We start from the raw sequence: 26,955 nt of genomic DNA, 5'->3' as shown, positions 1-26,955 counted from the left end.
TCATGCACACTCTTTTCGTATCATCGTCCGACATTTACTCAAAGTCACTAATTGAGGTGCAAAAACAATCTCATCAGCAGCCCGGCTAGCTCAGTCGGTAGAGCATGGGACTCTTAATCCCAGGGTCGTGGGTTCGAGCCCCACGTTGGGCGAACATCTTTTAGACAAAATAAACAATGTGAGTTACTATGAATGATGTTGAATTCCGGTGGGTGAATGTGACACGAGATTGAGTGAAATGAGTTCTTACTCACAATGTCGGATGGCTGCAATGATTGTCTCTGATAACCAAATCACAGGAGTGAGGTTGATTATTTCTGCATGGTATTAAGATTCGGAAAACGGAGAGGTTGACTGTTGGTTGACAATACTCCTCTCTGTTTTAATGTGTGTGGTACTTGGCGCGAAGTTCCCTCCACCTAAGATCGTGCATGGTGAGTATGATTTGAGCTACTGTAATAGTAAAAACGGAAGCAAATTTTATTGTTGAAATTCAGAAGTTGTTTTCGTTTAGCTTAAACACAAAGTCATGCACTGTCTTTTCGTATCATCGTCCGACATTTACTCAAAGTCACTAATTGAGGTGCAAAAACACTCTCATCAGCAGCCCGGCTAGCTCAGTTGGTAGAGCATGGGATTGTTCATCCCAGGGTCATGGGTTCGAGCCCCATATTGGGCGAACATCTTTTAGACAGAATAAACAATGTGAGTTACGATGAAAGATGTTGAATTCCGGTGGGTGAATGTGACACGAAATTGAGTGAAATGAGCTCTTACTCACAATGTCGGATGGTTGCAATAATTGTCTCTGATAACCAAATCACAGGAGTGAGGTTGATTATTTCTGCACGGTATAAAGATTGGGAAAACGGAGATGTTGACTGTTGGTTGACAATATTCATCTCTGTTTTAATGTGTGTGGTACTTGGCGCGAAGTTCATTCCAAATAAGATCGTGCATGGTAAGTATGATTTGAGCTACAGGAATGGTAAAAATGGAAGCAAATTTTGTTGTTGAAATTCAGAAGTTGTTTTCGTTTAGCTTAAACACAAAGTCATGCACACTCTTTTCGTATCATCGTCCGACATTTACTCAAAGTCACTAATTGAGGTGCAAAAACAATCTCATCAGCAGCCCGGCTAGCTCAGTCGGTAGAGCATGGGACTCTTAATCCCAGGGTCGTGGGTTCGAGCCCCACGTTGGGCGAACATCTTTTAGACAAAACAAACAATGTGAGTTACGATGAAAGATGTTGAATTCCGGTGGGTGAATGTGACACGAAATTGAGTGAAATGAGCTCTTACTCACAATGTCGGATGGTTGCAATAATTGTCTCTGATAACCAAATCACAGGAGTGAGGTTGATTATTTCTGCACGGTATTAAGATTCGGAAAACGGAGAGGTTGACTGTTGGTTGACAATACTCCTCTCTGTTTTAATGTGTGTGGTACTTGGCGCGAAGTTCCCTCCACCTAAGATCGTGCATGGTGAGTATGATTTGAGCTACTGTAATAGTAAAAACGGAAGCAAATTTTATTGTTGAAATTCAGAAGTTGTTTTCGTTTAGCTTAAACACAAAGTCATGCACTGTCTTTTCGTATCATCGTCCGACATTTACTCAAAGTCGCTAATTGAGGTGCAAAAACACTCTCATCAGCAGCCCGGCTAGCTTAGTCGGTAGAGCATGGGACTGTTCATCCCAGGGTCATGGATTCGAGCCCCATATTGGGCGAACTCCTTTTAGACAGAATAAACAATGTGAGTTACTATGAAAGATGTTGAATTCCGGTGGGTGAATGTGACACGAAATTGAGTGAAATGAGTTCTTACTCACAATGTCGGATGGTTGCAATAATTGTCTCTGATAACCAAATCACAGGAGTGAGGTTGATTATTTCTGCACGGTATAAAGATTGGGAAAACGGAGAGGTTGACTGTTGGTTGACAATATTCCTCACTGTTTTAATGTGTGTGGTACTTGGCGCGAAGTTCATTCCAACTAAGATCGTGCATGGTAAGTATGATTTGAGCTACTGGAATGGTAAAAATGGAAGCAAATTTTACTGTTGAAATTCAGAAGTTGTTTTCGTTTAGCTTAAACACAAAGTCATGCACACTCTTTTCGTATCATCGTCCGACATTTACTCAAAGACGCTAATTGAGGTGCAAAAACACTCTTATCAGCAGCGCGGCTAGCTCAGTCGGTAGAGCATGGGACTCTTAATCGCACGGTCGTGGGTTCGAGCCCCACGTTGCGCGAACATCTTTTAGACAAAATAAACAATGTGAGTTACGATGAAAGATGTTGAATTCCGGTGGGTGAATGTGACACGAAATTGAGTGAAATGAGCTCTTACTCACAATGTCGGATGGTTGCAATAATTGTCTCTGATAACCAAATCACAGGAGTGAGATTGATTATTTCTGCACGGTATAAAGATTGGGAAAACGGAGAGGTTGACTGTTGGTTGACAATATTCCTCTCTGTTTTAATGTGTGTGGTACTTGGCGCGAAGTTCATTCCAACTAAGATCGTGCATGGTAAGTATGATTTGAGCTACTGGAATGGTAAAAATGGAAGCAAATTTTACTGTTGAAATTCAGAAGTTGTTTTCGTTTAGCTTAAACACAAAGTCATGCACACTCTTTTCGTATCATCGTCCGACATTTACTCAAAGTCACTAATTGAGGTGCAAAAACAATCTCATCAGCAGCCCGGCTAGCTCAGTCGGTAGAGCATGGGACTCTTAATCCCAGGGTCGTGGGTTCGAGCCCCACGTTGGGCGAACATCTTTTAGACAAAATAAACAATGTGAGTTACTATGAATGATGTTGAATTCCGGTGGGTGAATGTGACACGAGATTGAGTGAAATGAGTTCTTACTCACAATGTCGGATGGCTGCAATGATTGTCTCTGATAACCAAATCACAGGAGTGAGGTTGATTATTTCTGCATGGTATTAAGATTCGGAAAACGGAGAGGTTGACTGTTGGTTGACAATACTCCTCTCTGTTTTAATGTGTGTGGTACTTGGCGCGAAGTTCCCTCCACCTAAGATCGTGCATGGTGAGTATGATTTGAGCTACTGTAATAGTAAAAACGGAAGCAAATTTTATTGTTGAAATTCAGAAGTTGTTTTCGTTTAGCTTAAACACAAAGTCATGCACTGTCTTTTCGTATCATCGTCCGACATTTACTCAAAGTCACTAATTGAGGTGCAAAAACACTCTCATCAGCAGCCCGGCTAGCTCAGTTGGTAGAGCATGGGATTGTTCATCCCAGGGTCATGGGTTCGAGCCCCATATTGGGCGAACATCTTTTAGACAGAATAAACAATGTGAGTTACGATGAAAGATGTTGAATTCCGGTGGGTGAATGTGACACGAAATTGAGTGAAATGAGCTCTTACTCACAATGTCGGATGGTTGCAATAATTGTCTCTGATAACCAAATCACAGGAGTGAGGTTGATTATTTCTGCACGGTATAAAGATTGGGAAAACGGAGAGGTTGACTGTTGGTTGACAATATTCATCTCTGTTTTAATGTGTGTGGTACTTGGCGCGAAGTTCATTCCAAATAAGATCGTGCATGGTAAGTATGATTTGAGCTACAGGAATGGTAAAAATGGAAGCAAATTTTGTTGTTGAAATTCAGAAGTTGTTTTCGTTTAGCTTAAACACAAAGTCATGCACACTCTTTTCGTATCATCGTCCGACATTTACTCAAAGTCGCTAATTGAGGTGCAAAAACACTCTCATCAGCAGCCCGGCTAGCTCAGTCGGTAGAGCATGGGACTCTTAATCCCAGGGTCGTGGGTTCGAGCCCCATATTGGGCGAACATATTTTAGACAGAATAAACAATGTGAGTTACGATGAAAGATGTTGAATTCCGGTGGGTGAATGTGACACGAAATTGAGTGAAATGAGCTCTTACTCACAATGTCGGATGGTTGCAATAATTGTCTCTGATAACCAAATCACAGGAGTGAGGTTGATTATTTCAGCACGGTATAAAGATTGGGAAAACGGAGAGGTTGACTGTTGGTTGACAATATTCGTCACTGTTTTAATGTGTGTGGTACTTGGCGCGAAGTTCATTCCAACTAAGATCGTGCATGGTAAGTATGATTTGAGCTACAGGAATGGTAAAAATGGAAGCAAATTTTATTGTTGAAATTCAGAAGTTGTTTTCGTTTAGCTTAAACACAAAGTCATGCACACTCTTTTCGTATCATCGTCCGACATTTACTCAAAGTCGCTAATTGAGGTGCAAAAACACTCTCGTCAGCAGCCCGGCTAGCTCAGTCGGTAGAACATGGGACTCTTAATCCCAGGGTCGTGGGTTCGAACCCCATATTGGGCGAACACCTTTTAGACAGAATAAACAATGTGAGTTACTATGAAAGATGTTGAATTCCGGTGGGTGAATGTGACACGAAATTGAGTGAAATGAGTTCTTACTCACAATGTCGGATGGTTGCAATAATTGTCTCTGATAACCAAAATCACAGGAGTGAGGTTGATTATTTCTGCACGGTATAAAGATTGGGAAAACGGAGAGGTTGACTGTTGGTTGACAATACTCCTCTCTGTTTTAATGTGTGTGGTACTTGGCGCGAAGTTCATTCCAACTAAGATCGTGCATGGTGAGTATGATTTGAGCTACTGGAATAGTAAAAACGGAAGCAAATTTTATTGTTGAAATTGAGAAGTTGTTTACGTTTAGCTTAAACACAACGTTATGCACACTCTTTTCGTATCATCGTCCGACATTTACTAAAAGTCGCTAATTGAGGTGCAAAAACACTCACATCAGCAGCCCGGCTAGCTCAGTCGGTAGAGCATGGGACTCTTAATCCCAGGGTCGTGGGTTCGAGCCCCACGTTTGGCGAACAACTTTTAGACAGAATAAACAATGTGAGTTACGATAAAAGATGTTGAATTCCGCTGGGTGAATGTGACACGAGTGAAATGAGCTCTTACTCACAATGTCGGATGGTTGCAATAATTGTCTCTGATAACCAAATCACAGGAGCGAGATTGATTATTTCTGCACGGTATAAATATTGGGAAAACGGAGAGGTTGACTGTTGGTTGACAATACTCCTCTCTGTTTTAATGTGTGTGGTACTTGGCGCGAAGTTCATTCCAACTAAAATCGTGCATGGTGAGTATGATTTGAGCTACTGGAATGGTAAAAATGGAAGCAAATTTTGTTGTTGAAATTCAGAAGTTGTTTTCGTTTAGCTTAAACACAAAGTCATGCACACTCTTTTCGTATCATCGTCCGACATTTACTCAAAGTCGCTAATTGAGGTGCAAAAACACTCTCATCAGCAGCCCGGCTAGCTCAGTCGGTAGAGCATGGGACTCTTAATCCCAGGGTCGTGGGTTCGAGCCCCATATTGGGCGAACATCTTTTAGACAGAATAAACAATGTGAGTTACGATGAAAGATGTTGAATTCCGGTGGGTGAATGTGACACGAAATTGAGTGAAATGAGCTCTTACTCACAATGTCGGATGGTTGCAATAATTGTCTCTGATAACCAAATCACAGGAGTGAGGTTGATTATTTCTGCACGGTATAAAGATTGGGAAAACGGAGAGGTTGACTGTTGGTTGACAATATTCATCTCTGTTTTAATGTGTGTGGTACTTGGCGCGAAGTTCATTCCAAATAAGATCGTGCATGGTAAGTATGATTTGAGCTACAGGAATGGTAAAAATGGAAGCAAATTTTGTTGTTGAAATTCAGAAGTTGTTTTCGTTTAGCTTAAACACAAAGTCATGCACACTCTTTTCGTATCATCGTCCGACATTTACTCAAAGTCGCTAATTGAGGTGCAAAAACACTCTCATCAGCAGCCCGGCTAGCTCAGTCGGTAGAGCATGGGACTCTTAATCCCAGGGTCGTGGGTTCGAGCCCCATATTGGGCGAACATATTTTAGACAGAATAAACAATGTGAGTTACGATGAAAGATGTTGAATTCCGGTGGGTGAATGTGACACGAAATTGAGTGAAATGAGCTCTTACTCACAATGTCGGATGGTTGCAATAATTGTCTCTGATAACCAAATCACAGGAGTGAGGTTGATTATTTCTGCACGGTATAAAGATTGGGAAAACGGAGAGGTTGACTGTTGGTTGACAATATTCGTCACTGTTTTAATGTGTGTGGTACTTGGCGCGAAGTTCATTCCAACTAAGATCGTGCATGGTAAGTATGATTTGAGCTACAGGAATGGTAAAAATGGAAGCAAATTTTATTGTTGAAATTCAGAAGTTGTTTTCGTTTAGCTTAAACACAAAGTCATGCACACTCTTTTCGTATCATCGTCCGACATTTACTCAAAGTCGCTAATTGAGGTGCAAAAACACTCTCATCAGCAGCCCGGCTAGCTCAGTCGGTAGAACATGGGACTCTTAATCCCAGGGTCGTGGGTTCGAACCCCATATTGGGCGAACACCTTTTAGACAGAATAAACAATGTGAGTTACTATGAAAGATGTTGAATTCCGGTGGGTGAATGTGACACGAAATTGAGTGAAATGAGTTCTTACTCACAATGTCGGATTGTTGCAATAATTGTCTCTGATAACCAAAATCACAGGAGTGAGGTTGATTATTTCTGCACGGTATAAAGATTGGGAAAACGGAGAGGTTGACTGTTGGTTGACAATACTCCTCTCTGTTTTAATGTGTGTGGTACTTGGCGCGAAGTTCATTCCAACTAAGATCGTGCATGGTGAGTATGATTTGAGCTACTGGAATAGTAAAAACGGAAGCAAATTTTATTGTTGAAATTCAGAAGTTGTTTACGTTTAGCTTAAACACAACGTTATGCACACTCTTTTCGTATCATCGTCCGACATTTACTAAAAGTCGCTAATTGAGGTGCAAAAACACTCTCATCAGCAGCCCGGCTAGCTCAGCTTTAGAGCATGGGACTCTTAATCCCAGGGTCGTGGGTTCGAGCCCCACGTTGGGCGAACAACTTTTAGACAGAATAAACAATGTGAGTTACGATAAAAGATGTTGAATTCCGCTGGGTGAATGTGACACGAGTGAAATGAGCTCTTACTCACAATGTCGGATGGTTGCAATAATTGTCTCTGATAACCAAATCACAGGAGCGAGATTGATTATTTCTGCACGGTATAAATATTGGGAAAACGGAGAGGTTGACTGTTGGTTGACAATACTCCTCTCTGTTTTAATGTGTGTGGTACTTGGCGCGAAGTTCATTCCAACTAAAATCGTGCATGGTGAGTATGATTTGAGCTACTGGAATGGTAAAAATGGAAGCAAATTTTGTTGTTGAAATTCAGAAGTTGTTTTCGTTTAGCTTAAACACAAAGTCATGCACACTCTTTTCGTATCATCGTCCGACATTTACTCAAAGTCGCTAATTGAGGTGCAAAAACACTCTCATCAGCAGCCCGGCTAGCTCAGTCGGTAGAGCATGGGACTCTTAATCCCAGGGTCGTGGGTTCGAGCCCCATATTGGGCGAACATCTTTTAGACAGAATACACAATGTGAGTTACGATGAAAGATGTTGAATTCCGGTGGGTGAATGTGACACGAAATTGAGTGAAATGAGCTCTTACTCACAATGTCGGATGGTTGCAATAATTGTCTCTGATAACCAAATCACAGGAGTGAGGTTGATTATTTCTGCACGGTATAAAGATTGGGAAAACGGAGAGGTTGACTGTTGGTTGACAATACTCCTCTCTGTTTTAATGTGTGTGGTACTTGGCGCGAAGTTCATTCCAACTAAGATCGTGCATGGTGAGTATGATTTGAGCTACTGGAATAGTAAAAACGGAAGCAAATTTTATTGTTGAAATTCAGAAATTGTTTTCGTTTAGCTTAAACACAAAGTCATGCACACTCTTTTCGTATCATCGTCCGACATTTACTCAAAGTCGCTAATTGAAGTGCAAAAACACTCTCATCAGCAGCCCGGCTAGCTCAGTCGGTAGAGTATACGACTCTTAATCCCAGGGTCGTGGGTTCGAGCCCCACGTTGGGCCAACATCTTTTAGACAAAATAAACAATGTGAGTTACTATGAATGATGTTGAATTCCGGTGGGTCAATGTGACACAAAATTGAGTGAAATGAGTTCTTACTCACAATGTCGGATGGCTGCAATAATTGTCTCTGATAACCAAATCACAGGAGCGAGGTTGATTATTTCTGCATGGTATTAAGATTCGGAAAACGGAGAGGTTGACTCTTGGTTGACAATACTCCTCTCTGTTTTAATGTGTGTGGTACTTGGCGCGAAGTTCATTCCACCTAATATCGTGCATGGTGAGTATGATTTGAGCTACTGTAATAGTAAAAACGGAAGCAAATTTGATTGTTGAAATTCAGAAGTTGTTTTCATTTAGCTTAAACACAAAGTCATGCACTGACTTTTCGTATCATCGTCCGACATTTACTCAAAGTCGCTAATTGAGGTGCAAAAACACTCTCATCAGCAGCCCGGCTAGCTCAGTCGGTAGAGTATGGGACTCTTAATCCTAGGGTCGTGGGTTCGAGCCCCACGTTGGGCGAACATCTTTTAGACAAAATAAACAATGTGAGTTACTATGAATGATGTTGAATTCCGGTGTGTGAATGTGACACGAAATTGAGTGAAATGAGTTCTTACTCACAATGTCGGATGGTTGAAATAATTGTCTCTGATAACCAAATCACAGGAGTGAGATTGATTATTTCTGCACGGTATAAAGATCGGGAAAACGGAGAGGTTGACTGTTGGTTGACAATACTCCTCTCTGTTTTAATGTGTGTGGTACTTGGCGCGAAGTTCATTGCAAGTAAGATCGTGCATGGTAAGTATGATTTGAGCTACTGGAATGGTAAAAATGGAAGCAAATTTTATTGTTGAAATTCAGAAGTTGTTTTCGTTTAGCTTAAACACAAAGTCATGCACACTCTTTTCGTATCATCGTCCGACATTTACTCAAAGTCGCTAATTGAGGTGTAAAAACACTCTCGTCAGCAGCCCGGCTAGCTCAGTCGGCAGAGCATGGGACTGTTCATCCCAGGGTCGTGGGTTCGAGCCCCATATTGGGCGAACACCTTTTAGACAGAATAAACAATATGAGTTACTATGAAGGATGTTGAATTCCGGTGGGTGAATGTGACACGAAATTGAGTGAAATGAGTTCTTACTCACAATGTCGGATGGTTGCAATAATTGTCTCTGATAACCAAATCACAGGAGCGAGGTTGATTATTTCTGCACGGTATAAAGATTGGGAAAACGGAGAGGTTGACTGTTGGTTGACAATACTCCTCTCTGTTTTAATGTGTGTGGTACTTGGCGCGAAGTTCATTCCACCTAAGATCGTGCATGGTGAGTATGATTTGAGCTACTGTAATAGTAAAAACGGAAGCAAATTTTATTGTTGAAATTCAGAAGTTGTCTTCGTTTAGCTTAAACACAAAGTCATGCACTGTCTTTTCGTATCATCGTCCGACATTTACTCAAAGTCGCTAATTGAGGTGCAAAAACACTCTCATCAGCAGCCCGGCTAGCTCAGTTTGTAGAGCATGGGACTGTTCATCCCAGGGTCATGGGTTCGAGCCCCATATTGGGCGAACACCTTTTAGACAGAATAAACAATGTGAGTTACTATGAAAGATGTTGAATTCCGGTGGGTGAATGTGACACGAAATTGAGTGAAATGAGTTCTTACTCACAATGTCGGATGGCTGCAATAATTGTCTCTGATAACCAAATCACAGGAGCGAGATTGATTATTTCTGCATGGTATTAAGATTCGGAAAACGGAGAGGTTGACTCTTGGTTGACAATACTCCTCTCTGTTTTAATGTCTGTGGTACTTGGCGCGAAGTTCATTCCAACTAAGATCGTGCATGGTGAGTATGATTTGAGCTACTGGAATAGTAAAAACGGAAGCAAATTTTATTGTTGAAATTCAGAAGTTGTTTTCGTTTAGCTTAAACACAAAGTCAAGCACACTCTTTTCGTATCATCGTCCGACATTTACTCAAAGTCGCTAATTGAGGTGCAAAAACACCCTAATCAGCAGCCCGGCTAGCTCATTTGGTAGAGCATGGGACTCTTAATCCCAGGGTCGTGGGTTCGAGCCCCACGTTGGGCCAACATCTTTTAGACAAAATAAACAATGTGAGTTACTATGAATGATGTTGAATTCCGGTGGGTCAATGTGACACGAAATTGAGTGAAATGAGTTCTTACTCACAATGTCGGATGGCTACAATAATTGTCTCTGATAACCAAATCACAGGAGTGAGGTTGATTATTTCTGCACGGTATAAAGATTGGGAAAACGGAGAGGTTGACTGTTGGTTGACAATACTCCTCTCTGTTTTAATGTGTGTGGTACTTGGCGCGAAGTTCCCTCCACCTAAGGTCGTGCATGGTGAGTATGATTTGTGCTACTGTAATAGTAAAAACGGAAGCAAATTTTATTGTTGAAATTCAGAAGTTGTTTTCGTTTAGCTTAAACACAAAGTCATGCACTGTCTTTTCGTATCATCGTCCGACATTTACTCAAAGTCGCTAATTGAGGTGCAAAAACACTCTCATCAGCAGCCCGGCTAGCTCATTCGGTAGAGCATGGGACTGTTCATCCCAGGGTCGTGGGTTCGAGCCCCATATTGGGCGAACACCTTTTAGACAGAATAAACAATGTGAGTTACTATGAATGATGTTGAATTCCGGTGGGTGAATGTGACACGAAATTGAGTGAAATGAGTTCTTACTCACAATGTCGGATAGTTGCAATAATTGTCTCTGATAACCAAATCACAGGAGCGAGGTTGATTATTTCTGCACGGTATAAAGATTGGGAAAACGGAGAGGTTGACTGTTGGCTGACAATACTCCTCTCTGTTTTAATGTGTGTGGTACTTGGCGCGAAGTTCCCTCCACCTAAGGTCGTGCATGGTGAGTATGATTTGTGCTACTGTAATAGTAAAAACGGAAGCAAATTTTATTGTTGAAATTCAGAAGTTGTTTTCGTTTAGCTTAAACACAAAGTCATGCACTGTCTTTTCGTATCATCGTCCGACATTTACTCAAAGTCGCTAATTGAGGTGCAAAAACACTCTCATCAGCAGCCCGGCTAGCTCATTCGGTAGAGCATGGGACTGTTCATCCCAGGGTCGTGGGTTCGAGCCCCATATTGGGCGAACACCTTTTAGACAGAATAAACAATGTGAGTTACTATGAATGATGTTGAATTCCGGTGGGTGAATGTGACACGAAATTGAGTGAAATGAGTTCTTACTCACAATGTCGGATAGTTGCAATAATTGTCTCTGATAACCAAATCACAGGAGCGAGGTTGATTATTTCTGCACGGTATAAAGATTGGGAAAACGGAGAGGTTGACTGTTGGCTGACAATACTCCGCTCTGTTTTAATGTGTGTGGTACTTGGCCCGAAGTTCATTCCACCTAAGATCGTGCATGGTGAGTATGATTTGAGCTACTGTAATAGTGAAAACGGAAGCAAATTTTATTGTTGAAATTCAGAAGTTGTTTTCGTTTAGCTTAAACACAAAGTCATGCACTGTCTTTTCGTATCATCGTCCGACATTTACTCAAAGTCGCTAATTGAGGTGCAAAAACACTCTCATCAGCAGCCTGGCTAGCTCAGTCGGTAGAGCATGGGACTTTTCATCCCAGGGTCATGGGTTCGAGCCCCATATTGGGCGAACACCTTTTAGACAAAATAAACAATGTGAGTTACTATGAAAGATGTTGAATTCCGGTGGGTGAATGTGACACGAAATTGAGTGAAATGAGTTCTTACTCACAATGTCGGATGGCTGCAATAATTGTCTCTGATAACCAAATCACAGGAGTGAGGTTGATTATTTCTGCATGGTATTAAGATTCGGAAAACGGAGAGGTTGACTGTTGGTTGACAATACTCCTCTCTGTTTTAATGTGTGTGGTACTTGGCGCGAATTTCATTCCACCTAAGATCGTGCATGGTGAGTATGATTTGAGCTACTGTAATAGTAAAAACCGAAGCAAATTTGATTGTTGAAATTCAGAAGTTGTTTTCATTTAGCTTAAACACAAAGTCATGCACTGTCTTTTCGTATCATCGTCCGACATTTACTCAAAGTCACTAATTGAGGTGCAAAAACACTCTCATCAGCAGCCCGGCTAGCTCAGTCGGTAGAGCATGGGACTGTTCATCCCAGGGTCATGGGTTCGAGCCCCATATTGGGCGAACACCTTTTAGACAGAATAAACAATGCGAGTTACTATGAAAGATGTTGAATTCCGGTGGGTGAATGTGACACGAAATTGAGTGAAATGAGTTCTTACTCACAATGTCGGATGGTTGCAATAATTGTCTCTGATAACCAAATCACAGGAGCGAGGTTCATTATTTCTGCACGGTATAAAGATTGGAAAAACGGAGAGGTTGACTGTTGGTTGACAATACTCCTCTCTGTTTTAATGTGTTGGTACTTGGCGCGAAGTTCATTCCAACTAAGATCGTGCATGGTGAGTATGATTTGAGCTACTGGAATAGTAAAAACGGAAGCAAATTTTATTGTTAAAATTCAGAAGTTGTTTTCGTTTAGCTTAAACACAAAGTCAAGCACACTCTTTTCGTATCATCGTCCGACATTTACTCAAAGTCGCTAATTGAGGTGCAAAAACACCCTAATCAGCAGCCCGCCTAGCTCAGTCGGTAGAGCATGGGACTCTTAATCCCAGGGTCGTGGGTTCGAGCCCCACGTTGGGCGAACATCTTTTAGACAAAATAAACAATGTGAGTTACTATGAATGATGTTGAATTCCGGTGGGTGAATGTGACACGAAATTGAGTGAAATGAGTTCTCACTCACAATGTCGGATGGTTGCAATAATTGTTTCTGATAACCAAATCACAGGAGCGAGGTTGATTATTTCTGCATGGTATTAAGATTCGGAAAACGGAATGGTTGACTGTTGGTTGGCAATACTCCTCTCTGTTTTTATGTGTGTGGTACTTGGCGCGAAGTTCATTCCACCTAAGATCGTGCATGGTGAGTATGATTTGAGCTACTGTAATAGTAAAAACAGAAGCAAATTTTATTGTTGAAATTCAGAAGTTGTCTTCGTTTAGCTTAAACACAAAGTCATGCACTGTCTTTTCGTATCATCGTCCGACATTTACTCAAAGTCGCTAATTGAGGTGCAAAAACACTCTCATCAGCAGCCCGGCTAGCTCAGTTTGTAGAGCATGGGACTGTTCATCCCAGGGTCATGGGTTCGAGCCCCATATTGGACGAACACCTTTTAGACAGAATAAACAATGTGAGTTACTATGAAAGATGTTGAATTCCGGTGGGTGAATGTGACACGAAATTGAGTGAAATGAGTTCTTACTCACAATGTCGGATAGTTGCAATAATTGTCTCTGATAACCAAATCACAGGAGCGAGGTTGATTATTTCTGCACGGTATAAAGATTGGGAAAACGGAGAGGTTGACTGTTGGCTGACAATACTCCGCTCTGTTTTAATGTGTGTGGTACTTGGCCCGAAGTTCATTCCACCTAAGATCGTGCATGGTGAGTATGATTTGAGCTACTGTAATAGTAAAAACGGAAGCAAATTTTATTGTTGAAATTCAGAAGTTGTTTTCGTTTAGCTTAAACACAAAGTCATGCACTGTCTTTTCGTATCATCGTCCGACATTTACTCAAAGTCGCTAATTGAGGTGCAAAAACACTCTCATCAGCAGCCCGGCTAGCTCAGTCGGTAGAGCATGGGACTTTTCATCCCAGGGTCATGGGTTCGAGCCCCATATTGGGCGAGCACCTTTTAGACAAAATAAACAATGTGAGTTACTATGAAAGATGTTGAATTCCGGTGGGTGAATGTGACACGAAATTGAGTGAAATGAGTTCTTACTCACAATGTCGGATGGCTGCAATAATTGTCTCTGATAACCAAATCACAGGAGTGAGGTTGATTATTTCTGCATGGTATTAAGATTCGGAAAACGGAGAGGTTGACTGTTGGTTGACAATACTCCTCTCTGTTTTAATGTGTGTGGTACTTGGCGCGAAGTTCATTCCACCTAAGATCGTGCATGGTGAGTATGATTTGAGCTACTGTAATAGTAAAAACCGAAGCAAATTTGATTGTTGAAATTCAGAAGTTGTTTTCATTTAGCTTAAACACAAAGTCATGCACTGTCTTTTCGTATCATCGTCCGACATTTACTCAAAGTCACTAATTGAGGTGCAAAAATACTCTCATCAGCAGCCCGGCTAGCTCAGTCGGTAGAGCATGGGACTGTTCATCCCAGGGTCATGGGTTCGAGCCCCATATTGGGCGAACACCTTTTAGACAGAATAAACAATGCGAGTTACTATGAAAGATGTTGAATTCCGGTGGGTGAATGTGACACGAAATTGAGTGAAATGAGTTCTTACTCACAATGTCGGATGGTTGTAATAATTGTCTCTGATAACCAAATCACAGGAGCGAGGTTCATTATTTCTGCACGGTATAAAGATTGGAAAAACGGAGAGGTTGACTGTTGGTTGACAATACTCCTCTCTGTTTTAATGTCTGTGGTACTTGGCGCGAAGTTCATTCCAACTAAGATCGTGCATGGTGAGTATGATTTGAGCTACTGGAATAGTAAAAACGGAAGCAAATTTTATTGTTGAAATTCAGAAGTTGTTTTCGTTTAGCTTAAACACAAAGTCAAGCACACTCTTTTCGTATCATCGTCCGACATTTACTCAAAGTCGCTAATTGAGGTGCAAAAACACCCTAATCAGCAGCCCGCCTAGCTCAGTCGGTAGAGCATGGGACTCTTAATCCCAGGGTCGTGGGTTCGAGCCCCACGTTGGGCGAACATCTTTTAGACAAAATAAACAATGTGAGTTACTATGAATGATGTTGAATTCCGGTGGGTGAATGTGACACGAAATTGAGTGAAATGAGTTCTCACTCACAATGTCGGATGGTTGCAATAATTGTTTCTGATAACCAAATCACAGGAGCGAGGTTGATTATTTCTGCATGGTATTAAGATTCGGAAAACGGAGAGGTTGACTGTTGGTTGGCAATACTCCTCTCTGTTTTTATGTGTGTGGTACTTGGCGCGAAGTTCATTCCACCTAAGATCGTGCATGGTGAGTATGATTTGAGCTACTGTAATAGTAAAAACAGAAGCAAATTTTATTGTTGAAATTCAGAAGTTGTCTTCGTTTAGCTTAAACACAAAGTCATGCACTGTCTTTTCGTATCATCGTCCGACATTTACTCAAAGTCGCTAATTGAGGTGCAAAAACACTCTCATCAGCAGCCCGGCTAGCTCAGTTTGTAGAGCATGGGACTGTTCATCCCAGGGTCATGGGTTCGAGACCCATATTGGGCGAACACCTTTTAGACAGAATAAACAATGTGAGTTACTATGAAAGATGTTGAATTCCGGTGGGTGAATGTGACACGAAATTGAGTGAAATGAGTTCTTACTCACAATGTCGGATAGTTGCAATAATTGTCTCTGATAACCAAATCACAGGAGCGAGGTTGATTATTTCTGCACGGTATAAAGATTGGGAAAACGGAGAGGTTGACTGTTGGCTGACAATACTCCGCTCTGTTTTAATGTGTGTGGTACTTGGCCCGAAGTTCATTCCACCTAAGATCGTGCATGGTGAGTATGATTTGAGCTACTGTAATAGTAAAAACGGAAGCAAATTTTATTGTTGAAATTCAGAAGTTGTTTTCGTTTAGCTTAAACACAAAGTCATGCACTGTCTTTTCGTATCATCGTCCGACATTTACTCAAAGTCGCTAATTGAGGTGCAAAAACACTCTCATCAGCAGCCCGGCTAGCTCAGTCGGTAGAGCATGGGACTTTTCATCCCAGGGTCATGGGTTCGAGCCCCATATTGGGCGAACACCTTTTAGACAAAATAAACAATGTGAGTTACTATGAAAGATGTTGAATTCCGGTGGGTGAATGTGACACGAAATTGAGTGAAATGAGTTCTTACTCACAATGTCGGATGGCTGCAATAATTGTCTCTGATAACCAAATCACAGGAGTGAGGTTGATTATTTCTGCATGGTATTAAGATTCGGAAAACGGAGAGGTTGACTGTTGGTTGACAATACTCCTCTCTGTTTTAATGTGTGTGGTACTTGGCGCGAAGTTCATTCCACCTAAGATCGTGCATGGTGAGTATGATTTGAGCTACTGTAATAGTAAAAACCGAAGCAAATTTGATTGTTGAAATTCAGAAGTTGTTTTCATTTAGCTTAAACACAAAGTCATGCACTGTCTTTTCGTATCATCGTCCGACATTTACTCAAAGTCACTAATTGAGGTGCAAAAACACTCTCATCAGCAGCCCGGCTAGCTCAGTCGGTAGAGCATGGGACTGTTCATCCCAGGGTCATGGGTTCGAGCCCCATATTGGGCGAACACCTTTTAGACAGAATAAACAATGCGAGTTACTATGAAAGATGTTGAATTCCGGTGGGTGAATGTGACACGAAATTGAGTGAAATGAGTTCTTACTCACAATGTCGGATGGTTGCAATAATTGTCTCTGATAACCAAATCACAGGAGCGAGGTTCATTATTTCTGCACGGTATAAAGATTGGAAAAACGGAGAGGTTGACCGTTGGTTGACAATACTCCTCTCTGTTTTAATGTGTTGGTACTTGGCGCGAAGTTCATTCCAACTAAGATCGTGCATGGTGAGTATGATTTGAGCTACTGGAATAGTAAAAACGGAAGCAAATTTTATTGTTGAAATTCAGAAGTTGTTTTCGTTTAGCTTAAACACAAAGTCAAGCACACTCTTTTCGTATCATCGTCCGACATTTACTCAAAGTCGCTAATTGAGGTGCAAAAACACCCTAATCAGCAGCCCGCCTAGCTCAGTCGGTAGAGCATGGGACTCTTAATCCCAGGGTCGTGGGTTCGAGCCCCACGTTGGGCGAACATCTTTTAGACAAAATAAACAATGTGAGTTACTATGAATGATGTTGAATTCCGGTGGGTGAATGTGACACGAAATTGAGTGAAATGAGTTCTCACTCACAATGTCGGATGGTTGCAATAATTGTTTCTGATAACCAAATCACAGGAGCGAGGTTGATTATTTCTGCATGGTATTAAGATTCGGAAAACGGAGAGGTTGACTGTTGGTTGGCAATACTCCTCTCTGTTTTTATGTGTGTGGTACTTGGCGCGAAGTTCATTCCACCTAAGATCGTGCATGGTGAGTATGATTTGAGCTACTGTAATAGTAAAAACAGAAGCAAATTTTATTGTTGAAATTCAGAAGTTGTCTTCGTTTAGCTTAAACACAAAGTCATGCACTGTCTTTTCGTATCATCGTCCGACATTTACTCAAAGTCGCTAATTGAGGTGCAAAAACACTCTCATCAGCAGCCCGGCTAGCTCAGTTTGTAGAGCATGGGACTGTTCATCCCAGGGTCATGGGTTCGAGCCCCATATTGGGCGAACACCTTTTAGACAGAATAAACAATGTGAGTTACTATGAAAGATGTTGAATTCCGGTGGGTGAATGTGACACGAAATTGAGTGAAATGAGTTCTTACTCACAATGTCGGATAGTTGCAATAATTGTCTCTGATAACCAAATCACAGGAGCGAGGTTGATTATTTCTGCACGGTATAAAGATTGGGAAAACGGAGAGGTTGACTGTTGGCTGACAATACTCCGCTCTGTTTTAATGTGTGTGGTACTTGGCCCGAAGTTCATTCCACCTAAGATCGTGCATGGTGAGTATGATTTGAGCTACTGTAATAGTAAAAACGGAAGCAAATTTTATTGTTGAAATTCAGAAGTTGTTTTCGTTTAGCTTAAACACAAAGTCATGCACTGTCTTTTCGTATCATCGTCCGACATTTACTCAAAGTCGCTAATTGAGGTGCAAAAACACTCTCATCAGCAGCCCGGCTAGCTCAGTCGGTAGAGCATGTGACTTTTCATCCCTGGCTCATGGGTTCGAGCCCCATATTGGGCGAACACCTTTTAGACAAAATAAACAATGTGAGTTACTATGAAAGATGTTGAATTCCGGTGGGTGAATGTGACACGAAATTGAGTGAAATGAGTTCTTACTCACAATGTCGGATGGCTGCAATAATTGTCTCTGATAACCAAATCACAGGAGTGAGGTTGATTATTTCTGCATGGTATTAAGATTCGGAAAACGGAGAGGTTGACTGTTGGTTGACAATACTCCTCTCTGTTTTAATGTGTGTGGTACTTGGCGCGAAGTTCATTCCACCTAAGATCGTGCATGGTGAGTATGATTTGAGCTACTGTAATAGTAAAAACCGAAGCAAATTTGATTGTTGAAATTCAGAAGTTGTTTTCATTTAGCTTAAACACAAAGTCATGCACTGTCTTTTCGTATCATCGTCCGACATTTACTCAAAGTCACTAATTGAGGTGCCAAAACCCTCTCATCAGCAGCCCGGCTAGCTCAGTCGGTAGAGCATGGGACTGTTCATCCCAGGGTCATGGGTTCGAGCCCCATATTGGGCGAACACCTTTTAGACAGAATAAACAATGCGAGTTACTATGAAAGATGTTGAATTCCGGTGGGTGAATGTGACACGAAATTGAGTGAAATGAGTTCTTACTCACAATGTCGGATGGTTGCAATAATTGTCTCTGATAACCAAATCACAGGAGCGAGGTTCATTATTTCTGCACGGTATAAAGATTGGAAAAACGGAGAGGTTGACTGTTGGTTGACAATACTCCTCTCTGTTTTAATGTGTTGGTACTTGGCGCGAAGTTCATTCCAACTAAGATCGTGCATGGTGAGTATGATTTGAGCTACTGGAATAGTAAAAACGGAAGCAAATTTTATTGTTGAAATTCAGAAGTTGTTTTCGTTTAGCTTAAACACAAAGTCAAGCACACTCTTTTCGTATCATCGTCCGACATTTACTCAAAGTCGCTAATTGAGGTGCAAAAACACCCTAATCAGCAGCCCGCCTAGCTCAGTCGGTAGAGCATGGGACTCTTAATCCCAGGGTCGTGGGTTCGAGCCCCACGTTGGGCGAACATCTTTTAGACAAAATAAACAATGTGAGTTACTATGAATGATGTTGAATTCCGGTGGGTGAATGTGACACGAAATTGAGTGAAATGAGTTCTCACTCACAATGTCGGATGGTTGCAATAATTGTTTCTGATAACCAAATCACAGGAGCGAGGTTGATTATTTCTGCATGGTATTAAGATTCGGAAAACGGAGAGGTTGACTGTTGGTTGGCAATACTCCTCTCTGTTTTAATGTGTGTGGTACTTGGCGCGAAGTTCCCTCCACCTAAGATCGTGCATGGTGAGTATGATTTGAGCTACTGTAATAGAAAAAACGGAAGCAAATTTTATTGTTGAAATTCAGAAGTTGTTTTCATTTAGCTTAAACACAAAGTCATGCACTGTCTTTTCGTATCATCGTCCGACATTTACTCAAAGTCGCTAATTGAGGTGCAAAAACACTCTCATCAGCAGCCCGGCTAGCTCAGTCGGTAGAGCATGGGACTGTTCATCCCAGGGTCATGGGTTCGAGCCCCATATTGGGCGAACACCTTTTAGACAGAATAAACAATGTGAGTTACTATGAAAGATGTTGAATTCCGGTGGGTGAATGTGACACGAAATTGAGTGAAATGAGTTCTTACTCACAATGTCGGATGGTTGTAATAATTGTCTCTGATAACCAAATCACAGGAGTGAGGTTGATTATTTCTGCATGGTATTAAGATTGGGAAAACGGAGAGGTTGACTGTTGGTTGACAATACTCCTCTCTGTTTTAATGTGTGTGGTACTTGGCGCGAAGTTCATTCCAACTAAGATCGTGCATTGTAAGTATGATTTGAGCTACTGGAATGGTAAAAATGGAAGCAAATTTTATTGTTGAAATTCAGAAGTTGTTTTCGTTTAGCTTAAACACAAAGTCATGCACATTCTTTTCGTATCATTGTCCGACATTTACTCAAAGTCGCTAATTGAGGTGCAAAAACACTCTCATCAGCAGCCCGGCTAGCTCAGTCGGTAGAGCACGGGACTCTTATTCCCAGGGTCGTGGGTTCGAGCCCCACGTTGGGCGAACACCTTTTTGACTGAATAAACAATGTGAGTTACGATAAAAGATGTTGAATTCCGGTGCGTGAATGTGACACAAAATTGAGTGAAATGAGTTCTCACTCACAATGTCGGATGGTTGCAATAATTGTCTCTGATAACCAAATCACAGGAGCGAGGTTGATTATTTCTGCATGGTATTAAGATTGGGAAAACGGAGAGGTTGACTGTTGGTTGACAATACTCCTCTCTGTTTTAATGTGTGTGGTACTTGCCTCGAAGTTCCCTCCACCTGAGATCGTGCATGGTGAGTATGATTTGAGCTACTGTAATAGTAAAAACGGAAGCAAATTTTATTGTTGAAAATCAGAAGTTGTTTTCGTTTAGCTTAAACACAAAGTCATGCACACTCTTTTCGTGTCATCGTCCGACATTTACTCAAAGTCGCTAATTGAGGTGCAAAAACACTCTCATCAGCAGCCCGGCTAGCTCAGTCGGTAGAGCGCAGGACTCTTATTCCCGGGGTCGTGGGTTCGAGCCCCACGTTGGGCGAACACCTTTTAGACTGAATAAACAATGTGAGTTACGATAAAAGATGTTGAATTCCGGTGCGTGAATGTGACACAAAATTGAGTGAAATGAGTTCTCACTCACAATGTCGGATGGTTGCAATAATTGTCTCTGATAACCAAATCACAGGAGCGAGGTTGATTATTTCTGCATGGTATTAAGATTGGGAAAACGGAGAGGTTGACTGTTGGTTGACAATACTCCTCTCTGTTTTAATGTGTGTGGTACTTGGCTCGAAGTTCCCTCCACCTGAGATCGTGCATGGTGAGTATGATTTGAGCTACTGTAATAGTAAAAACGGAAGCAAATTTTATTGTTGAAAATCAGAAGTTGTTTTCGTTTAGCTTAAACACAAAGTCATGCACACTCTTTTCGTGTCATCGTCCGACATTTACTCAAAGTCGCTAATTGAGGTGTAAAAACACTCTCATCAGCAGCCCGGCTAGCTCAGTCGGTAGAGCATGGGACTCTTAATCCCAGGGTCGTGGGTTCGAGCCCCACGTTGGGCGAACACCTTTTAGACTGAATAAACAATGTGAGTTACGATAAAAGATGTTGAATTCCGGTGCGTGAATGTGACACAAAATTGAGTGAAATGAGTTCTCACTCACAATGTCGGATGGTTGCAATAATTGTCTCTGATAACCAAATTACAGGAGCGAGGTTGATTATTTCTGCATGGTATTAAGATTCGGAAAACGGAGAGGTTGACTGTTGGTTGGCAATACTCCTCTCTGTTTTAATGTGTGTGGTACTTGGCGCGAAGTTCATTCCAACTAAGATCGTGCATTGTAAGTATGATTTGAGCTACTGGAATGGTAAAAATGGAAGCAAATTTTATTGTTGAAATTCAGAAGTTGTTTTCGTTTAGCTTAAACACAAAGTCATGCACATTCTTTTCGTATCATTGTCCGACATTTACTCAAAGTCGCTAATTGAGGTGCAAAAACACTCTCATCAGCAGACCGGCTAGCTCAGTCGGTAGAGCACGGGACTCTTATTCCCAGGGTCGTGGGTTCGAGCCCCACGTTGGGCGAACACCTTTTAGTCTGAATAAACAATGTGAGTTACGATAAAAGATGTTGAATTCCGGTGCGTGAATGTGACACAAAATTGAGTGAAATGAGTTCTCACTCACAATGTCGGATGGTTGCAATAATTGTCTCTGATAACCAAATCACAGGAGCGAGGTTGATTATTTCTGCATGGTATTAAGATTGGGAAAACGGAGAGGTTGACTGTTGGTTGACAATACTCCTCTCTGTTTTAATGTGTGTGGTACTTGGCTCGAAGTTCCCTCCACCTGAGATCGTGCATGGTGAGTATGATTTGAGCTACTGTAATAGTAAAAACGGAAGCAAATTTTATTGTTGAAAATCAGAAGTTGTTTTCGTTTAGCTTAAACACAAAGTCATGCACACTCTTTTCGTGTCATCGTCCGACATTTACTCAAAGACGCTAATTGAGGTGTAAAAACACTCTCATCAGCAGCCCGGCTAGCTCAGTCGGTAGAGCATGGGACTCTTAATCCCAGGGTCGTGGGTTCGAGCCCCACGTTGGGCGAACACCTTTTAGACTGAATAAACAATGTGAGTTACGATAAAAGATGTTGAATTCCGGTGCGTGAATGTGACACAAAATTGAGTGAAATGAGTTCTCACTCACAATGTCGGATGGTTGCAATAATTGTCTCTGATAACCAAATTACAGGAGCGAGGTTGATTATTTCTGCATGGTATTAAGATTCGGAAAACGGAGAGGTTGACTGTTGGTTGGCAATACTCCTCTCTGTTTTAATGTGTGTGGTACTTGGCGCGAAGTTCATTCCAACTAAGATCGTGCATTGTAAGTATGATTTGAGCTACTGGAATGGTAAAAATGGAAGCAAATTTTATTGTTGAAATTCAGAAGTTGTTTTCGTTTAGCTTAAACACAAAGTCATGCACATTCTTTTCGTATCATTGTCCGACATTTACTCAAAGTCGCTAATTGAGGTGCAAAAACACTCTCATCAGCAGACCGGCTAGCTCAGTCGGTAGAGCACGGGACTCTTATTCCCAGGGTCGTGGGTTCGAGCCCCACGTTGGGCGAACACCTTTTAGACTGAATAAACAATGTGAGTTACGATAAAAGATGTTGAATTCCGGTGCGTGAATGTGACACAAAATTGAGTGAAATGAGTTCTCACTCACAATGTCGGATGGTTGCAATAATTGTCTCTGATAACCAAATCACAGGAGCGAGGTTGATTATTTCTGCATGGTATTAAGATTGGGAAAACGGAGAGGTTGACTGTTGGTTGACAATACTCCTCTCTGTTTTAATGTGTGTGGTACTTGGCTCGAAGTTCCCTCCACCTGAGATCGTGCATGGTGAGTATGATTTGAGCTACTGTAATAGTAAAAACGGAAGCAAATTTTATTGTTGAAAATCAGAAGTTGTTTTCGTTTAGCTTAAACACAAAGTCATGCACACTCTTTTCGTGTCATCGTCCGACATTTACTCAAAGTCGCTAATTGAGGTGTAAAAACACTCTCATCAGCAGCCCGGCTAGCTCAGTCGGTAGAGCATGGGACTCTTAATCCCAGGGTCGTGGGTTCGAGCCCCACGTTGGGCGAACACCTTTTAGACTGAATAAACAATGTGAGTTACGATAAAAGATGTTGAATTCCGGTGCGTGAATGTGACACAAAATTGAGTGAAATGAGTTCTCACTCACAATGTCGGATGGTTGCAATAATTGTCTCTGATAACCAAATTACAGGAGCGAGGTTGATTATTTCTGCATGGTATTAAGATTCGGAAAACGGAGAGGTTGACTGTTGGTTGGCAATACTCCTCTCTGTTTTAATGTGTGTGGTACTTGGCGCGAAGTTCATTCCAACTAAGATCGTGCATTGTAAGTATGATTTGAGCTACTGGAATGGTAAAAATGGAAGCAAATTTTATTGTTGAAATTCAGAAGTTGTTTTCGTTTAGCTTAAACACAAAGTCATGCACATTCTTTTCGTATCATTGTCCGACATTTACTCAAAGTCGCTAATTGAGGTGCGAAAACACTCTCTTCAGCAGCCCGGCTAGCTCAGTCGGTAGAGCACGGGACTCTTATTCCCAGGGTCGTGGGTTCGAGCCCCACGTTGGGCGAACACCTTTTAGACTGAATAAACAATGTGAGTTACGATAAAAGATGTTGAATTCCGGTGCGTGAATGTGACACAAAATTGAGTGAAATGAGTTCTCACTCACATTGTCGGATGGTAGCAATAATTGTCTCTGATAACCAAATCACAGGAGCGAGGTTGATTATTTCTGCATGGTATTAAGATTGGGAAAACGGAGAGGTTGACTGTTGGTTGACAATACTCCTCTCTGTTTTAATGTGTGTGGTACTTGGCTCGAAGTTCCCTCCACCTGAGATCGTGCATGGTGAGTATGATTTGAGCTACTGTAATAGTAAAAACGGAAGCAAATTTTATTGTTGAAAATCAGAAGTTGTTTTCGTTTAGCTTAAACACAAAGTCATGCACACTCTTTTCGTATCATCGTCCGACATTTACTCAAAGTCGCTAATTGAGGTGTAAAAACACTCTCTTCAGCCGCCCGGCTAGCTCAGTCGGTAGAGCATGGGACTCTTAATCCCAGGGTCGTGGGTTCGAGCCCCACGTTGGGCGAACATCTTTTAGACAAAATAAACAATGTGAGTTACTATGAATGATGTTGAATTCCGGTGGGTGAATGTGACACGAAATTGAGAGAAATGAGTTCTTCCTCACAATGTCGGATGGTTGCAATAATTGTCTCTGATAACCAAATCACAGGAACGAGGTTCATTATTTCTGCACGGTATAAAGATTGGGAAAACGGAGAGGTTGACTGTTGGTTGACAATACTCCTCTCTGTCTTAATGTGTGTGGTACTTGGCGCGAAGTTCATTCCAACTAAGATCGTGCATGGTGAGTATGATTTGAGCTACTGGAATAGTAAAAATGGAAGCAAATTTTATTGTTGAAATTCAGAAGTTGTTTTCGTTTAGCTTAAACACAAAGTCATGCACACTCTTTTCGTATCATCGTCCGACATTTACTCAAAGTCGCTAATTGAGGTGTAAAAACACTCTCATCAGCAGCCCGGCTAGCTCAGTCGGTAGAGCATGGGACTCTTAATCCCAGGGTCGTGGGTTCGAGCCCCACGTTGGGCGAACACCTTTTAGACAGAATAAACAATGTGAGTTACGATAAAAGATGTTGAATTCCGGTGGGTCAATGTGACACGAAATTGAGTGAAATGAGTTCTTACTCACAATGTCGGATGGCTGCAATAATTGTCTCTGATAACCAAATCACAGGAGCGAGGTTGATTATTTCTGCATGGTATTAAGATTCGGCAAACGGAGAGGTTGACTGTTGGTTGACAATACTCCTCTCTGTTTTAATGTGTGTGGTACTTGGCGCGAAGTTCCCTCCACCTAAGTTCGTGCATGGTGAGTATGATTTGAGCTACTGTAATAGTAAAAACGGAAGCAAATTTTATTGTTGAAATTCAGAAGTTGTTTTCGTTTAGCTTAAACACAAAGTCATGCACACTCTTTTCGTATCATCGTCCGACATTTACTCAAAGTCACTAATTGAGGTGCAAAAACACTCTCATCAGCAGCCCGGCTAGTTCAGTCGGTAGAGCATGGGACTCTTAATCCCAGGGTCGTGGGTTCGAACACCTTTTAAACAGAATAAACAATGTGAGTTACGATAAAAGATGTTGAATTCCGGTGGGTGAATGTGACACGAATTTGAGTGAAATGGGCTCTTACTCACAATGTCGGATGGTTGCAATAATTGTCTCTGATAACCAAATCACAGGAGTGAGGTTGATTATTTCTGCACAGTATAAAGATTGGGAAAACGGAGAGGTTGACTGTTGGTTGACAATACTCCTCTCTGTTTTAATGTGTGTGGTACTTGGCGCGAAGTTCATTCCAACTAAGATCGTGCATTGTAAGTATGATTTGAGCTACTGGAATGGTAAAAATGGAAGCAAATTTTATTGTTGAAATTCAGAAGTTGTTTTCGTTTAGCTTAAACACAAAGTCATGCACACTCTTTTCGTATCATCGTCCGACATTTTATCAAAGTCGTGCAAAAACACTCTCATCAGCAGCCCGGCTAGCTCAGTCGGTAGAGCATGGGACTCTTAATCCCAGGGTCGTGTGTTCGAGCCCCACGTTGGGCGAACACCTTTTAGACTGAATAAACAATGTGAGTTACGATAAACGATGTTGAATTCCGGTGGGTGAATGTGACACGAAATTGAGTGAAATGGGCTCTTACTCGAAATGTCGGATGGTTGCAATAATTGTCTCTGATAACCAAATCACAGGAGTGAGGTTGATTATTTCTGCACAGTATAAAGATTGGGAAAACGGAGAGGTTGACTGTTGGTTGACAATACTCTTCTCTGTTTTAATGTGTGTGGTACTTGGCGCGAAGTTCATTCCAACTAAGATCGTGCATTGTAAGTATGATTTGAGCTACTGGAATGGTAGAAATGGAAGCAAATTTTATTGTTGAAATTCAGAAGTTGTTTTCGTTTAGCTTAGACACAAAGTCATGCACACTCTTTTCGTATCATCGTCCGACATTTACTCAAAGACGCTAATTGAGGTGCAAAAACACTCTCATCAGCAGCCCGGCTAGCTCAGTCGGTAAAGCATGGGACTCTTAATCCCAGGGTCGTGGGTTCGAGCCCCACGTTGGGCGAACACCTTTTAGACTGAATAAACAATGTGAGTTACGATAAAAGATGTTGAATTCCGGTGGGTGAATGTGACACGAAATTGAGAGAAATGAGTTCTTACTCGGATGTTGGATGGTTGCAATAATTGTCTCTGATAACCAAATCACAGGAGCGAGGTTGATTATTTCTACATGGTATTAAGATTGGGAAAACGGAGAGGTTGGCTGTTGGTTGACAATACTCCTCTCTGTTTTAATGTGTGTGGTACTTGGCGCGAAGTTCATTCCAACTAAGATCGTGCATGGTAAGTATGATTTGAGCTACTGGAATGGTAAAAATGGAAGCAAATTTTATTGTTGAAATTCAGAAGTTGTTTTCGTTTAGTTTAAACACAAAGTCATGCACATTCTTTTCGTATCATTGTCCGACATTTACTCAAAGTCGCTAATTGAGGTGCAAAAACACTCTCATCAGCAGCCCGGCTAGCTCAGTCGGTAGAGCGCAGGACTCTTATTC

General features: G+C 41.5%; 30 non-coding genes across 30 annotated transcripts in view; all 30 read left to right on the top strand.

Annotated features, from left to right (window-relative positions):
• The first annotated feature begins 79 nt into the window (after nucleotides 1–79).
• Nucleotides 80–152, top strand: TRNAK-CUU (transfer RNA lysine (anticodon CUU)). Its single transcript has one exon. It is a non-coding gene; the product is annotated as a tRNA-Lys (tRNA).
• A 981-nt stretch (nucleotides 153–1,133) lies between these two features.
• TRNAK-CUU (transfer RNA lysine (anticodon CUU)) lies at nucleotides 1,134–1,206 on the top strand. The gene has a single exon. It is a non-coding gene; the product is annotated as a tRNA-Lys (tRNA).
• Nucleotides 1,207–2,187: 981 nt separating this feature from the next.
• On the top strand, nucleotides 2,188–2,260 carry TRNAK-CUU (transfer RNA lysine (anticodon CUU)). Its single transcript has one exon. It is a non-coding gene; the product is annotated as a tRNA-Lys (tRNA).
• A 454-nt stretch (nucleotides 2,261–2,714) lies between these two features.
• On the top strand, nucleotides 2,715–2,787 carry TRNAK-CUU (transfer RNA lysine (anticodon CUU)). The gene has a single exon. It is a non-coding gene; the product is annotated as a tRNA-Lys (tRNA).
• Nucleotides 2,788–3,768: 981 nt separating this feature from the next.
• On the top strand, nucleotides 3,769–3,841 carry TRNAK-CUU (transfer RNA lysine (anticodon CUU)). The gene has a single exon. It is a non-coding gene; the product is annotated as a tRNA-Lys (tRNA).
• Nucleotides 3,842–4,823: 982 nt separating this feature from the next.
• TRNAK-CUU (transfer RNA lysine (anticodon CUU)) lies at nucleotides 4,824–4,896 on the top strand. Its single transcript has one exon. It is a non-coding gene; the product is annotated as a tRNA-Lys (tRNA).
• A 448-nt stretch (nucleotides 4,897–5,344) lies between these two features.
• On the top strand, nucleotides 5,345–5,417 carry TRNAK-CUU (transfer RNA lysine (anticodon CUU)). The gene has a single exon. It is a non-coding gene; the product is annotated as a tRNA-Lys (tRNA).
• A 454-nt stretch (nucleotides 5,418–5,871) lies between these two features.
• Nucleotides 5,872–5,944, top strand: TRNAK-CUU (transfer RNA lysine (anticodon CUU)). Its single transcript has one exon. It is a non-coding gene; the product is annotated as a tRNA-Lys (tRNA).
• Nucleotides 5,945–6,926: 982 nt separating this feature from the next.
• On the top strand, nucleotides 6,927–6,998 carry TRNAK-CUU (transfer RNA lysine (anticodon CUU)). The gene has a single exon. It is a non-coding gene; the product is annotated as a tRNA-Lys (tRNA).
• Nucleotides 6,999–7,446: 448 nt separating this feature from the next.
• Nucleotides 7,447–7,519, top strand: TRNAK-CUU (transfer RNA lysine (anticodon CUU)). Its single transcript has one exon. It is a non-coding gene; the product is annotated as a tRNA-Lys (tRNA).
• A 981-nt stretch (nucleotides 7,520–8,500) lies between these two features.
• Nucleotides 8,501–8,573, top strand: TRNAK-CUU (transfer RNA lysine (anticodon CUU)). The gene has a single exon. It is a non-coding gene; the product is annotated as a tRNA-Lys (tRNA).
• Nucleotides 8,574–10,081: 1,508 nt separating this feature from the next.
• TRNAK-CUU (transfer RNA lysine (anticodon CUU)) lies at nucleotides 10,082–10,154 on the top strand. The gene has a single exon. It is a non-coding gene; the product is annotated as a tRNA-Lys (tRNA).
• Nucleotides 10,155–11,662: 1,508 nt separating this feature from the next.
• TRNAK-UUU (transfer RNA lysine (anticodon UUU)) lies at nucleotides 11,663–11,735 on the top strand. Its single transcript has one exon. It is a non-coding gene; the product is annotated as a tRNA-Lys (tRNA).
• Nucleotides 11,736–12,715: 980 nt separating this feature from the next.
• Nucleotides 12,716–12,788, top strand: TRNAK-CUU (transfer RNA lysine (anticodon CUU)). The gene has a single exon. It is a non-coding gene; the product is annotated as a tRNA-Lys (tRNA).
• Nucleotides 12,789–13,769: 981 nt separating this feature from the next.
• On the top strand, nucleotides 13,770–13,842 carry TRNAK-UUU (transfer RNA lysine (anticodon UUU)). Its single transcript has one exon. It is a non-coding gene; the product is annotated as a tRNA-Lys (tRNA).
• Nucleotides 13,843–14,823: 981 nt separating this feature from the next.
• TRNAK-CUU (transfer RNA lysine (anticodon CUU)) lies at nucleotides 14,824–14,896 on the top strand. Its single transcript has one exon. It is a non-coding gene; the product is annotated as a tRNA-Lys (tRNA).
• Nucleotides 14,897–15,877: 981 nt separating this feature from the next.
• TRNAK-UUU (transfer RNA lysine (anticodon UUU)) lies at nucleotides 15,878–15,950 on the top strand. The gene has a single exon. It is a non-coding gene; the product is annotated as a tRNA-Lys (tRNA).
• A 980-nt stretch (nucleotides 15,951–16,930) lies between these two features.
• TRNAK-CUU (transfer RNA lysine (anticodon CUU)) lies at nucleotides 16,931–17,003 on the top strand. Its single transcript has one exon. It is a non-coding gene; the product is annotated as a tRNA-Lys (tRNA).
• Nucleotides 17,004–19,037: 2,034 nt separating this feature from the next.
• On the top strand, nucleotides 19,038–19,110 carry TRNAK-CUU (transfer RNA lysine (anticodon CUU)). Its single transcript has one exon. It is a non-coding gene; the product is annotated as a tRNA-Lys (tRNA).
• A 981-nt stretch (nucleotides 19,111–20,091) lies between these two features.
• On the top strand, nucleotides 20,092–20,164 carry TRNAK-CUU (transfer RNA lysine (anticodon CUU)). The gene has a single exon. It is a non-coding gene; the product is annotated as a tRNA-Lys (tRNA).
• Nucleotides 20,165–20,618: 454 nt separating this feature from the next.
• TRNAK-CUU (transfer RNA lysine (anticodon CUU)) lies at nucleotides 20,619–20,691 on the top strand. The gene has a single exon. It is a non-coding gene; the product is annotated as a tRNA-Lys (tRNA).
• Nucleotides 20,692–21,145: 454 nt separating this feature from the next.
• On the top strand, nucleotides 21,146–21,218 carry TRNAK-CUU (transfer RNA lysine (anticodon CUU)). The gene has a single exon. It is a non-coding gene; the product is annotated as a tRNA-Lys (tRNA).
• Nucleotides 21,219–22,199: 981 nt separating this feature from the next.
• On the top strand, nucleotides 22,200–22,272 carry TRNAK-CUU (transfer RNA lysine (anticodon CUU)). The gene has a single exon. It is a non-coding gene; the product is annotated as a tRNA-Lys (tRNA).
• Nucleotides 22,273–23,253: 981 nt separating this feature from the next.
• Nucleotides 23,254–23,326, top strand: TRNAK-CUU (transfer RNA lysine (anticodon CUU)). Its single transcript has one exon. It is a non-coding gene; the product is annotated as a tRNA-Lys (tRNA).
• Nucleotides 23,327–23,780: 454 nt separating this feature from the next.
• TRNAK-CUU (transfer RNA lysine (anticodon CUU)) lies at nucleotides 23,781–23,853 on the top strand. The gene has a single exon. It is a non-coding gene; the product is annotated as a tRNA-Lys (tRNA).
• Nucleotides 23,854–24,307: 454 nt separating this feature from the next.
• TRNAK-CUU (transfer RNA lysine (anticodon CUU)) lies at nucleotides 24,308–24,380 on the top strand. The gene has a single exon. It is a non-coding gene; the product is annotated as a tRNA-Lys (tRNA).
• A 454-nt stretch (nucleotides 24,381–24,834) lies between these two features.
• Nucleotides 24,835–24,907, top strand: TRNAK-CUU (transfer RNA lysine (anticodon CUU)). The gene has a single exon. It is a non-coding gene; the product is annotated as a tRNA-Lys (tRNA).
• Nucleotides 24,908–25,862: 955 nt separating this feature from the next.
• On the top strand, nucleotides 25,863–25,935 carry TRNAK-CUU (transfer RNA lysine (anticodon CUU)). Its single transcript has one exon. It is a non-coding gene; the product is annotated as a tRNA-Lys (tRNA).
• A 454-nt stretch (nucleotides 25,936–26,389) lies between these two features.
• On the top strand, nucleotides 26,390–26,462 carry TRNAK-CUU (transfer RNA lysine (anticodon CUU)). Its single transcript has one exon. It is a non-coding gene; the product is annotated as a tRNA-Lys (tRNA).
• A 453-nt stretch (nucleotides 26,463–26,915) lies between these two features.
• TRNAK-CUU (transfer RNA lysine (anticodon CUU)) overlaps nucleotides 26,916–26,955 on the top strand; it is a 73-nt gene continuing 33 nt past the window's right edge. Inside the window, exon 1 of the tRNA in view lies at nucleotides 26,916–26,955. This exon is cut by the window's right edge and continues 33 nt beyond it. This is a non-coding gene — a tRNA (tRNA-Lys).

The sequence above is a fragment of the Saccoglossus kowalevskii genome, chromosome 19, assembly GCF_978046115.1.
Source record: "Saccoglossus kowalevskii chromosome 19, keSacKowa6.1, whole genome shotgun sequence".
Lineage (NCBI taxonomy): Eukaryota > Metazoa > Hemichordata > Enteropneusta > Harrimaniidae > Saccoglossus > Saccoglossus kowalevskii.
Note: the sequence above shows the minus strand (reverse complement) of the source record. Positions and strands in the feature narration are given on the sequence as shown.